Below are 12939 nucleotides of genomic sequence, written 5' to 3' on the forward strand. Positions count from 1 at the left end.
AGTGCTCCATTTCCTTATCTTAACGCAGCGTACAAGAAGGTAGACGCTGCACAAGCTTTCTCAACGTGTCCAACGCACCAGCGAGACTTACAAGTCGTTCTCCGAAGACGTGCTACACCTCTATCCTAATATGGCCCGTGTCCGTGGGCCCGTCGGTGGGCCAGTATATGACCGATGCTCACTCAATCCCTGCTCGGCTTTCCATTTGCTCACTCATTCACGGCTGAGCTCTCGACATGCTCACCCATACTCACCCACCCTACGATCAGCTCTTCCTTTGCTCACACATACGCACTCACTCGCTGCTCAGTTCTCCGTTTGCTTACTCATGCTCATTCATCCGGCCTCCCGTCTGGCTGAGCTCTCTGGGTGCTCCCGCGTACGGAGTTCCCTCCGATCCTCGTTTGCCATCTCAGGTCTCCAGGTTGTCAAGAACATGAAGAGCATGGTATGAGGAGAGTGCGATGGGGAATGCGTGAGTGTGAAACGAGATTAGGAAAGGGAATGTGAAGTGAATGTGGAACCATGTAGGCTGTGATGAAGTAAGGTGTAAGGAAGGCATCTTGAGCCGCAAGTAAGGGTGGGGTAGGGGTGGTGGGGGCATTAGACGAAGTGGGGTGGCGCCAGACTGCTCAGTTCACGGTGCCCGTCAGCGCCACTTAAGTTCACTCATGCTCAGTTCACCCAATTTGAGCGTGGTTCCAGTTCCCTCATGCTCAGCTCATTACACTCAGCTCATGCCACACTGAGTAAGAATGAGTAAGTTTTGCTGATGCTCATCTTCTTGCTTGCTCACTGATGCTCACGCATGTCGCGCTCAGCTCTTCATTCGTTCAAGAATGCTCAACTCATTCGCCACATTGAGCATGAGTCAGCATGAATGCAAGTTATCATGAGTGAGTTTTGCCGAGGTATGGGCATGGCTAGCACATGTTCCGACTCGAAATCACGAAGTCCGCCGTTCGTGCTGAGGAAGCCGCCGTGCAGCTCTGTCGTAACCCATCCAGGACATTTTGTCTTGTGGACGTCCGAAATAGATCCCGATGTCCATATGCGAAAATGGATGTCCGTCAGGCATTCTTGGGAGCATCATAGATGAACGTCCCTGATTTCTGTATCCGCAGAATGACCCGCACCGGCTGCCCCAAGGATTGTTCAAATCACGTCCATGACGGGACGTTATACGGAGCATTTCTTGTGGAAGAGAGTGAGAGACGCGAGATTTTGTAGCAGTGCGGAAGTTTGACCTTCGGTCGACCAATTGAATGTCTCAAACGAAACCAGTAAGAAGACGTTATGTTGATGGTGAGCTAATACCCCAAGCAATTTCTTACTTTAGTGTTGTTTGTGTGCGTAATCGAAATAAACTCATACACCTCACCATTCATTTTAAATCACAAGCGAGTAGAAGCCGCGAACTCGCGAAAGCTATCAAGACTAGCCATGTATGGTATCTGTTTCCTCCTTGGATGGAAAGAGAGGGCGCCAAACACCTACCTGAGATGGAAGATACTCAGGTCACTATTCAAATCTGCATACTTACATGAGGTGGGGAGAGGGGGGCAGAAGTCATCCTGCTCTCCTGTTCACGCGATCTGCCTGGGTGGACCGTTTCTAGACTGTTTCTTACGGCCGAACGGTGGCGGGGCTGTATAGCTTGCACTACTGCTCAAAAGAAAGATTTTTCCTAATGTTTTCAAAGCTTCGTGGACTTAGTGATCCTATCGACTGTCTCTGCAATTTGGTTTGTAACATCAAGTAGCATACCTCGGGTATATACACGAACCCCGTGCAATATCCGGTTAACTCCGCGTCAAATACAGATATTGCCAGGGAACGCACGTTCCAGGAAAGGTCCGAATCCCGGCCACTCGTATATCCGCGGAATACCCCTAGGAGAAATGTCTTTCTCTCGCGGAGATTGCAATTTCCGGTAACGAGTGACCCATGCAAGTCCCCAAGATATTCTGTTCTGTTCTGCAGGATGCCCGAAGCACCCGTAAGTTCAAGGACTCGTCCAGCTGGAGGTAGTCACAGCACTGAGCTGCCTTGTTTGATGACCTTGTTGAATTTGTTTGGACGACAGCAGCTTCTAGGACAATTTCTCGCAGCAGCAAATGAGCCGTAAATAATGGGAATTTGTAATAAACGCCATAGGACAGGAGTAATTTTCAAAGAAGGTGACTGCTTGGCGTCAACGTGCCTGCATTAAAGCCCTGCATGACCCGCGAATAACCGCGCCGACATCCGTATTAAAGTTGCCCAGTAATACGAAAGCATAATCAGAGTGGTAAAAAGGAGAGGGAAAAAAGCCGTGTTCTTGAATGTGTCTTCCTTCACTGTCTCGGGGTTTTTGACCATTTGGAATATCTACCAGTTCGCCTCTGCCCTAGCGCTTTTACCGTTAACAGTTTCCCGAAATGGAATAATTCGGTAACATAGTATATCTATGTTTTGCTTCCAAGCGTACTATTCGAACAGTTTTGAAGTATTTTTTTGCCAACGTCAGCCGACTGCACCAGGTGGATCGCGCGGTCAACAAGAAATTTACGTTGCATCAAATGTTTGAAGACTCGAGCTCTTGTCGTCTGCTCCGGTGCATCCATTTGAGATGGGAGCGCGAAAAACTCGTGGGTATCTCTCCGGAGTACGCGCATGCGTCGCGGTATGAGACTGGGGCATGAATAATGCGTGCTCCGGTGCGCCTACTTAACACACCCAGCGACACCTCTGTACTAACATCCCCCCCCCCCCCGCGCTTCGCTCAAGCAACTGGCGTCAAGCGGAAACTCGGTTATTTCCTTCCGATACCACATGGCCTGAAAAGGCCTCAGGGCACCCTGGTATGTACGTGGTGCAAATAAAAAGACGGAAAAATAAATACATACCAACTGACGAAATGACTACGTGACGAAATCGTCATTGTGGGAATCACAAAGGTTGTGGGAGGAACATAAACGTTTAATGAAAATCACAATGATTCAGTACTGGCATCAAATCATTTAAGTTCGTCACAGTTTGATTGCATCACACACGTTCACAAATGTTAACTGTAGCAAGTCGGTATGCAAAGGAAAGTGTGTCAATTAGGTATAGTCATAGTAGCTGCCTTCAAACTACATTGGTTAAGACGAAATATTACAGTGTGTTGGTCGATCGCTAATAATAGGGAGTCCTAGCAGATGGGAAGGTCATTACGACAACGCTTCCGAAAACATGACAAGTCCTGATTCCTGTGGATGGCATCACTTTGCTGATCTTTTGATTTGACAGCTTCCTTTATCGCATCGTTTTCGTGGTGCGCTCCCGACCTGCTAAAACTCCCTAATGTGGCTTCTGAAGTACCCTATTTACCGCACCGCTACCATTACGTTCCGGTACGCACGATGACTTCACGGTGACATAACGGTCCACTAGTGCTCTACTGTATGCTGCACATATCGTGTGAAGCGCTGTAGGGCATTGCGTATGTCTCCAGTGGCAGGACATCCGAGGAGAGAAGAGGAAGTACGGTGGCACGATTCCCTTTCAGTCTGGTCGCCCAAGCGCAGTGCCTTCCTGATGCTTGTCCCTTGTGAACCGCTCCAGTGAATATATCGGATGGGTGTTTTTCAAAATGTCGCTTGCGGAGCGAACCACGAGAATTTGACTTTTTTTTTTCAATTCTTTATTTCGTGTTAGCGCCGCGAAGCAACTGTGGCCACGAGCGGCGTACAGGCGTGGGCAGATGGAGACAGGACAGCAGGAAGGAGAGGGAGACTGGAGGTTAGTATGCGTCCTGGGCCTACTTCAAGGGGAACTGTGCGGACATTCGCCTGGAAAGTCTGCCTATAGAAACACAGGGAGAACCTCCGTCGGTGGTAGGATTCGAACCCACCACCTCCCAGTCTTCAGCACAACCTTGGATACCGCCAACGAGCGGAACGCCCTAACCCGCTCGGGCATGCCGCTGGTAATTTACGATTACCATTGCATGTACTTTGAATGACGTACTAAGAGAACCTATCGTAATCATACCGTACTCTCGTTTTCCTGGTCGCAGCGGTGTGACCTACGTCTCCATCCCTTTCTCTCTCTCTCTCTCTCTCTTCGCCCTACATCTATCTATCTCGCTTCCCTAGGAAATTTGATTCTTCGGAACGGAGCAGCGCGTTCTTCAAACAAAGTTATTGCACTGGATACGCACCCAGTTTCTCTTGCCCCATCACCACCAATCATCATCACGCTATTTTTTTTTTCATGTTTCTTTCGATACAAGGCATTTCAAAAGCTGATCTTCGTCTCAAAGTATTATCCGCCTTCATGACCAAATTGAACAAGTCTCAAAGCCTTCCGGCGGTCAAGTCATGTGCCGTTTCACTATCTTCGTGTTTGTGTTTGTTTACGTGTCTTGCCCATCGCTCAGGCTTGCCTATCATGGAATTTATCCACCAGCTAGCCTGCATTTACGCCATTCTGTCAAAGACTACGTTGAGCAGCGTTTCTCGATTATCTCCCCGTGTCCGCAAGATTAACTACAAATGCCGTGAGCTATTGGAGGCAGGCACAGTGAGCGAATGAAATTTTAGGCATAAAGCTACGCGCACTTTTCCATTTCTTCTAGAAACAAATTCTCGTATCATAGCCCTAATTATCCCTTGAAGAGAAACGCACCAAACACTGTTGAAGCGCCCACACGGGGATGGTACGCTGATTGATATTCCGCAATTAATTACTGTCGGCCGCTTCCGAGCATTGTGCTGAGATAGGCCTGGACAAAGGCGCTCGCCTCACTAACTGCTCGCGGTCGCAAAGGTGGCAGCACCTGCCAACTGAAGATACGCCGCTCGTGTACTGATAGTATACCAGGCTATAGATGATGTATGTGCGTATTGTGTGTATGTTTTATACATACGTGCATATGAGTGCATTAAATAATCTCAGACGTTTTAAAGAAGATTCTATTAGAGCGTTCTTGCTCCTGCAATGCGTTGACCCGGCGCTGGACTACTTTATCACGGGACAGTTGTCAGAGAAATAAAGCTCAGTTCCGCATTGATTACGCGGATATAAGATGTTTTCTGACATTATGGGGATCCACAACGACGTAGTGCATTACAAGACGTCTTATTACGAAACGTGTCGTACACCAGGTTCTACAAATAATCGCGTCGACCGCATTATGACGTTTATTGCGGCACTCTACTTGCTCTGAGATATATACTGCAAGAAGGGTGTTTGAAGAGCCATCCAATTAAATTAGATTTCTTAAACTTTGTGTGATCAAGGAATGGAAAAATTTGTTGCCAATAGTTGGCGATGTGATTATAGAGGACAACATGCTAATAAAAATATGCTATCAAACAATGGACGGCACAGACACATTCACAGGGACGGTTCGGCGCACATTCATGAAGAAATAAAGAAACAATAAACTATTCCCAAACGATAACTGCAAACAACACATTCTGAGCTATTTTCATGGAGCATGAATCCATTCTTAGCTAAGGCTATATAGTGAGGGCAAGTTGGTAATACAATCCATTCTGGATGTATTACTCGCAGTATAAACGGTAAAACTCGCTTATACGATACGACATACCATGCTGCCCTATTCCTCGTACAACGGTTGTTTTAAGGCTTTGAACCATGTGTTTGCTCCGGAACAGCTTACCGAAGGCGCCATTAGTCGCGAAAGTCGCGAGATTCGCAAGAACGTGATCAAACGTAGGCATGAGGCGGAATGAAGCCGGGGCGCACAACGTGATAGCGCATCTGACGAAGGTTTCACTACGCGGGCTCACGCACCCCTACTTTTTGCGCGATTGACGCTTTGAAGGCCTTCGTAGCACAAGCCTGTCGCGACCAACTCCGCGTAGGACTTGACATCAGCTCGATGCTGTTGAGCGCACTTTTTTTTTTATTGTATAACGATTAAATCGCGATAACCTTCGATGTCTTCATACGCTGCTCATCTTGTGCGTATCTTCTCTTTTTTTCACACGTGCGAAGCAGCGGAAACTGACCGCGCGCTGCATGGAAAATGGTGGCCGGTCGCGGACAACTTACGAGAGGACGAAGAGAAAGGAGTAAAGCGCGTTCTTCTCCCGCAACTAATACCGAGCTGTTCCTCAATTCCGCTGTCCTGATGTAACTGGCCAGCCGCAGGAAGAAACACGCTCGCCGCGGTGGTGCATATATATTCAAAGACGCGTCGCATGGTGACCGCGTTACGCGTAACACTGGATGACCGAACATGTCCAGTTTGAGAATTCCCAGATGGACGAAATTAATGGGGAATTTTCTGACAGAACGTACTTACTTGCACATCTCTTCCAGAAGCCTTCAGTGACCGACGTGACATTATACAGGGCTGTTGGCGTGGCGGCGGGCTTGGGCGTAACGGATATACGAGCGAGCGAGCGCAACGAGGTTGATTGGCGTCGGCTACCGTCGGAGTGCTTATACAAGGTAAATGTAAACGGGCAGAGAAAGCCAACGAGAATACCAAATCAGACCTATAGGCACGGCTACAATCATGAGGCGCGAGCGATGCTAGGTGTAGTACATGTACAACCGTAAATATATATACACATATATATATATGTTTGTAAGTCAAACGTCGCCATGCCAGTACTGGACAGCTGTTTCGGCCTTCTTGGGCCTCATCAGCAGTACGCAGGCAGGCAACGTTTGAGCAGATGGCGTCAACTAAACGTGCAACCAAAGAACTCCTGCTCTTTTTTTCCTCCTACATATATATATATATATATATATATAGATAGGATTTCTTTACAGTTGGACACAATGACTCTAAGAACACCCCGGACAACAGGTTTTCAACGAGCGCGACCCAAGACTCTGACACGTAATCTCCCCGGCCGATGACCCAGGGACCTTCCGGAATCTTCCAGAACATGACTCACTGACGACTGCCTCGCAGTGGAATTGTACCAACTGTGACGACACTTTTGTAACCTTTTAAAAGACCTTGTACATAGATTTTCGTCTCAGTCCCGAAGAAGGCGGAGCTTCCGCCGAAACGTAGACTTCCCCAGACCCTTAGTTTAAATGCCAGCTTAATAAATAACTTCCCCTACTCCCTACTTCAGTCTCTGGTGTCTTTTCTCCCCTATCTATATTCAACATCCTGGTCGTTCGAACCTAAATTTTGTAGCGTATATATATATATATATATATATATAGACTACAAGTAATGAAGAGACTTGGGAGGCCGTATAAGGGTTAAAAACACTTGCTACTTTTATTACATTAATAATTAAGGGGGCGCTAGGAATAGATGTACAGTTAGGGGTCGACGTTTCGGCAGTCAGCGCTGCCTTCAACAGAACTAAACTTGGAAATGGGTGACAAGGGCTTATATACAAGGGAAAGGGGGAAAATGAGAGGGGAACAGTGCACGTGGAGCGGAGTTGGTGATGTTGCAGGAGCGTTGTTGCTAATGGTCCATTGAGCACTTGCAGGAGCGTTGGCTGTCTTCCAGGAGAGTACTCCTTGGTCGTCTGATAAACCTGAAAAGATAAGAGAGATACGGCAGAAAGAACGAAAGAGGGTCGGGGGACTTGGTCTAGGAGCTAAGGCTGCGAACTGTAGACAATACGCCGGGGTCTTCGTTTATCGTGGACTGGAATTTGTGGATTAGGAATGATTCACGCTGTTGCCTGCTACGGTCTGAGGGGAAACCAGATTGTAAGATGTACACGTGGATGTCCTTGAATGAGTGGCCGGTTTGATTGAAATGACGCGACACAGGGAGATTTGGTTTCTTTGTAATATCGGACCTGTGATTATTAAAACGAATTCGGAATGATGTTGTAGTTTGGCCGATATATTGTGCTTTGCATGCGTTGCATTCCAATAGATATACTACGTTGGATGAGTTGCAGTCAGAAGTAGTTTTGATTTTTACTTGGAAGTTGCTGTTTGTGCTTTGTACCCTGTCTGCAGTCTGCATTACAATACAAATTTGGCATCTTCGTCCGTTGCATGGGTGGCAGCCTTCGGTTGTAGGAGGTGGCTTATTGACTTTTGCGTTGACTAAGTGGTCTTGAAGATTTCTTGCACGACGATATGCTATGCGTGGCGGTTCTGGGAATATTTCTCCAAGGCGCTGCGACTGTGTTAAAATTGGGTGATGACGTTTCAGTATGTTTTTAAGGTTAGGGATCGCGCCATTGAAGGTGACTGTAAGATTAACCCGCTTGGGGCGTTCGGGGCGTGTTGAGTTTTTTAGAAGTTCACTGCGATTAGTACGGCGGGCTCTACATATCGCGTCCTTCACGAGATCCTGGGGGAAGTTTCGGCTGACCAGCGTGTTTTGAAGATCGTTAAGGTTTGCGTCCAGCTCGTCCTCTTGGGAACAAATGCGCCGGTAGCGGAGGGCCTGACTATACGGGATGGCCAATTTTGTATGTCGGGGATGGCAGCTGTGAAATGATAGGTACTGTTGGGAGTCAGTCGGTTTTCGGTACAGATTTGTTACGAGGGTGCCATTGGATATGCCTATATGGACATCTAGAAAATCTATGCTCTCTCTAGAATAAGCGTGAGTGAATTGTATTGTGGGGTGCATGTTACCGAAGTTTTCAATGAAAGACAGAAGCGAGTCTTCAGAATGTGGCCACAGCATGAATATGTCGTCCAAAAAGCGCTTAAAAATTAGGGGTTTAAGTTGACAGGTGCTAAGGAACCGTCCTTCTAGATCACCCATAAAGATATTCGCGTAATTTGGGGCCATTTTCGTGCCCATGGCTGTGCCGTTAATTTGAATGTAATGCCTGTTGTCAAATTCAAAATTATTACATGTGAGTATTAGAGAAATTAGTGTTTCTACGACAGCAGAGTCGTACGGTTTTTCGGAAAATTTTTCATATGCTACGACAGTGGCATGGATGCCGTCATCATGAGGAATATTGGTGTACAATGAGGTAACATCGAGTGTTACAAGCAGGGAACCGGTCGGAACTTCGATATCCGAAATTATTTGGAGGAAATGGTTCGTATCCTTTATGTATGACGGGAATTTTGGGGGGATGTCTTTGAGGAGGTGGTCAACCTCCTGACCACCTCCTCAAAGACATCCCCCCAAAATTCCCGTCATACATAAAGGATACGAACCATTTCCTCCAAATAATTTCGGATATCGAAGTTCCGACCGGTTCCCTGCTTGTAACACTCGATGTTACCTCATTGTACACCAATATTCCTCATGATGACGGCATCCATGCCACTGTCGTAGCATATGAAAAATTTTCCGAAAAACCGTACGACTCTGCTGTCGTAGAAACACTAATTTCTCTAATACTCACATGTAATAATTTTGAATTTGACAACAGGCATTACATTCAAATTAACGGCACAGCCATGGGCACGAAAATGGCCCCAAATTACGCGAATATCTTTATGGGTGATCTAGAAGGACGGTTCCTTAGCACCTGTCAACTTAAACCCCTAATTTTTAAGCGCTTTTTGGACGACATATTCATGCTGTGGCCACATTCTGAAGACTCGCTTCTGTCTTTCATTGAAAACTTCGGTAACATGCACCCCACAATACAATTCACTCACGCTTATTCTAGAGAGAGCATAGATTTTCTAGATGTCCATATAGGCATATCCAATGGCACCCTCGTAACAAATCTGTACCGAAAACCGACTGACTCCCAACAGTACCTATCATTTCACAGCTGCCATCCCCGACATACAAAATTGGCCATCCCGTATAGTCAGGCCCTCCGCTACCGGCGCATTTGTTCCCAAGAGGACGAGCTGGACGCAAACCTTAACGATCTTCAAAACACGCTGGTCAGCCGAAACTTCCCCCAGGATCTCGTGAAGGACGCGATATGTAGAGCCCGCCGTACTAATCGCAGTGAACTTCTAAAAAACTCAACACGCCCCGAACGCCCCAAGCGGGTTAATCTTACAGTCACCTTCAATGGCGCGATCCCTAACCTTAAAAACATACTGAAACGTCATCACCCAATTTTAACACAGTCGCAGCGCCTTGGAGAAATATTCCCAGAACCGCCACGCATAGCATATCGTCGTGCAAGAAATCTTCAAGACCACTTAGTCAACGCAAAAGTCAATAAGCCACCTCCTACAACCGAAGGCTGCCACCCATGCAACGGACGAAGATGCCAAATTTGTATTGTAATGCAGACTGCAGACAGGGTACAAAGCACAAACAGCAACTTCCAAGTAAAAATCAAAACTACTTCTGACTGCAACTCATCCAACGTAGTATATCTATTGGAATGCAACGCATGCAAAGCACAATATATCGGCCAAACTACAACATCATTCCGAATTCGTTTTAATAATCACAGGTCCGATATTACAAAGAAACCAAATCTCCCTGTGTCGCGTCATTTCAATCAAACCGGCCACTCATTCAAGGACATCCACGTGTACATCTTACAATCTGGTTTCCCCTCAGACCGTAGCAGGCAACAGCGTGAATCATTCCTAATCCACAAATTCCAGTCCACGATAAACGAAGACCCCGGCGTATTGTCTACAGTTCGCAGCCTTAGCTCCTAGACCAAGTCCCCCGACCCTCTTTCGTTCTTTCTGCCGTATCTCTCTTATCTTTTCAGGTTTATCAGACGACCAAGGAGTACTCTCCTGGAAGACAGCCAACGCTCCTGCAAGTGCTCAATGGACCATTAGCAACAACGCTCCTGCAACATCACCAACTCCGCTCCACGTGCACTGTTCCCCTCTCATTTTCCCCCTTTCCCTTGTATATAAGCCCTTGTCACCTATTTCCAAGTTTAGTTCTGTTGAAGGCAGCGCTGACTGCCGAAACGTCGACCCCTAACTGTAAATCTATTCCTAGCGCCCCCTTAATTATTAATGTAATAAAAGTAGCAAGTGTTTTTAACCCTTATACGGCCTCCCAAGTCTCTTCATTACTTGTAGTCTATTTGTTTTCGCGTCCATCTGTACTCAGTTATACATTCACATATATATATATATATATATATATATATTTACGACTTGCGCATGGTTCCTGAGTGGACTGATAGTTTATTCATAATTTCAGAATAGGAATAACCATTTTTGTCCCACTCGTACACATATACGAAGTCATGAACCGTATCCTGCGCCTCCGCATTATTTCGCAAGCTGCGCATTTTTTTCGCCCAAGTTTCGCCATGGCCAGACCGGCCATGATGGCGGCGTGTGCGCTAGCAGGAACTAGCTGTACATCAACGATGTCACGCTTTTGCAACGGACCCATTATGACCACTCATTGGAAAAATGCTAACGGCTAGCGACTACGTGTACATTTAGCTCTAGGTGAAAAATGGACCTCAAGTGAACCTTCATAATTGCTGTGTGGTCATCGTGATGGTGTGGTCCCCTCCTGCTTGGAGTTGTCAATTCCTGTGGTAACTGTATGCATTGCAAATTGCCATGTGTCATGAAACCAGTTGCTGGTATGATTTATTTTTATCTGTTCTCGTCTGATGTTGTAGCCCTGGGCGACTGGTATTGGAGACAAAACAGAAACACCGTGTTTGTTAGAGTAAACATACTGCACGAACGCCAAACAAAGTGGTCGAATGTAAACGCGCCGTGGCTAATTATGCGCCGCTTATTGTTCATACTGCTGACGTCATCGCTGACTTCATTTGTGTAGAATCGTAGTAGCCCGGCAACGGATGGATGGCGGTGACAGTCTCTATCAAGGTGTCATTCTGAAGACGCAGGGGAAATGGGAGTTTTGGTATCTCTCTACATATACCTTGTGCGGTGTACGTGAAGATTCGGAACATATTCTTCTCGAATTGCGCTGTTTCACAGTGCCCGTTTGCAACCCCAGAGATCACTGGACCGTCTCGATAGCCGATCCTTTGACGTCGGGAAAGTGCTTGGCGAATGGCCTGTGGTTCATCGGGAGAGCGCACAGCACGCACTCATCACCTTCATTTAGAACATTGCAGAGTGCTCACCTTTTGTAAGTCCTTTGATTGTCCCGTGGTAAGCATGCTCACGTCTCCATATTTTTCTCCTACCATCATCATCAACATCGAAAGGTCCGCGGTAATGTGATTTGTAGCGGAAACACTTTTTCCCTTAGCAATTTAAAATGTAGTGGTATCCTTACTCCGCTACTGAAAAAAAAAAAAGTAGCGAGTACGGTAGCGGCGCTACGTACAACACTGCTCCTGAGTCATTTGTTCATGATCAACATCGTGCATATCTAAGGCACTACTCCCGTTTTGAGATTTTAGTTAGGGTTAGTAAACCGTAGTAGTGGCGTGTCTACCGCGCGTCCAATCGAGTCATACGATTCTGAGCTACACACGCTGCCTTTGGTTCCAGTACGGTTACTAACGGTCTACTATAACTCGGTATTGACTGAACCGTCAGAAGGCCGACGTCCAAGCATGATGTAGCGGGCTATTGACCCAAACGAGGTCGAGAGGATACCAAGCGGCCAACAAACGGGAGATCTCGAAGTTGATACTGGATGACACACGGTGTGAGCAGGATCTGGTGACCGATGGTTGGGACAGCCGACTTTAAATGCCATACTGGATTGTTTTTGAAAGTGAGATTGCGGCTCTTGATGCTTGGGATATGTGCACTCGGATGTCTAAAAACTGAAGAGATCTGGAGGTGGGTTCCTCACCCGTGCCAACCATTAAATACAGGGTTCTGATAAGTTGGCTTCACCTGCTGTTAAAGGAACTGCTCTGTATAGTTATTGAATCGTTTGGGGTACACAACGCCTATGTACGAGGAAAATCCTCTGCTTTTACCGTCTGGGGGCTTTAGAAGAAGTGCGGACAATAGCTGTCCTTTCCAATTCAAATGTGCCAGCTGGACACTCCTATATCTGTTCCGTTTGCCATGTGCAAGCGGGCACGTTACACAATCTTATGAGCTGCCAGCGATACGAAGCCCTCTGTGACCCTATAGGCG

At 46.8% G+C, this 12939-nt stretch overlaps 1 protein-coding gene across 2 annotated transcripts in view; it reads right to left on the minus strand.

The window, feature by feature from the left end:
• Positions 1-12939, minus strand: part of LOC135400186 (calcium-activated chloride channel regulator 1-like) — a 456140-nt gene that overhangs the window by 312356 nt on the left and 130845 nt on the right. The gene's annotated exons all lie outside the window — the stretch shown is intronic.

The sequence above is a fragment of the Ornithodoros turicata genome, chromosome 7 (genome assembly GCF_037126465.1).
Source record: "Ornithodoros turicata isolate Travis chromosome 7, ASM3712646v1, whole genome shotgun sequence".
Classification (NCBI taxonomy): Eukaryota; Metazoa; Arthropoda; class Arachnida; order Ixodida; family Argasidae; genus Ornithodoros; species Ornithodoros turicata.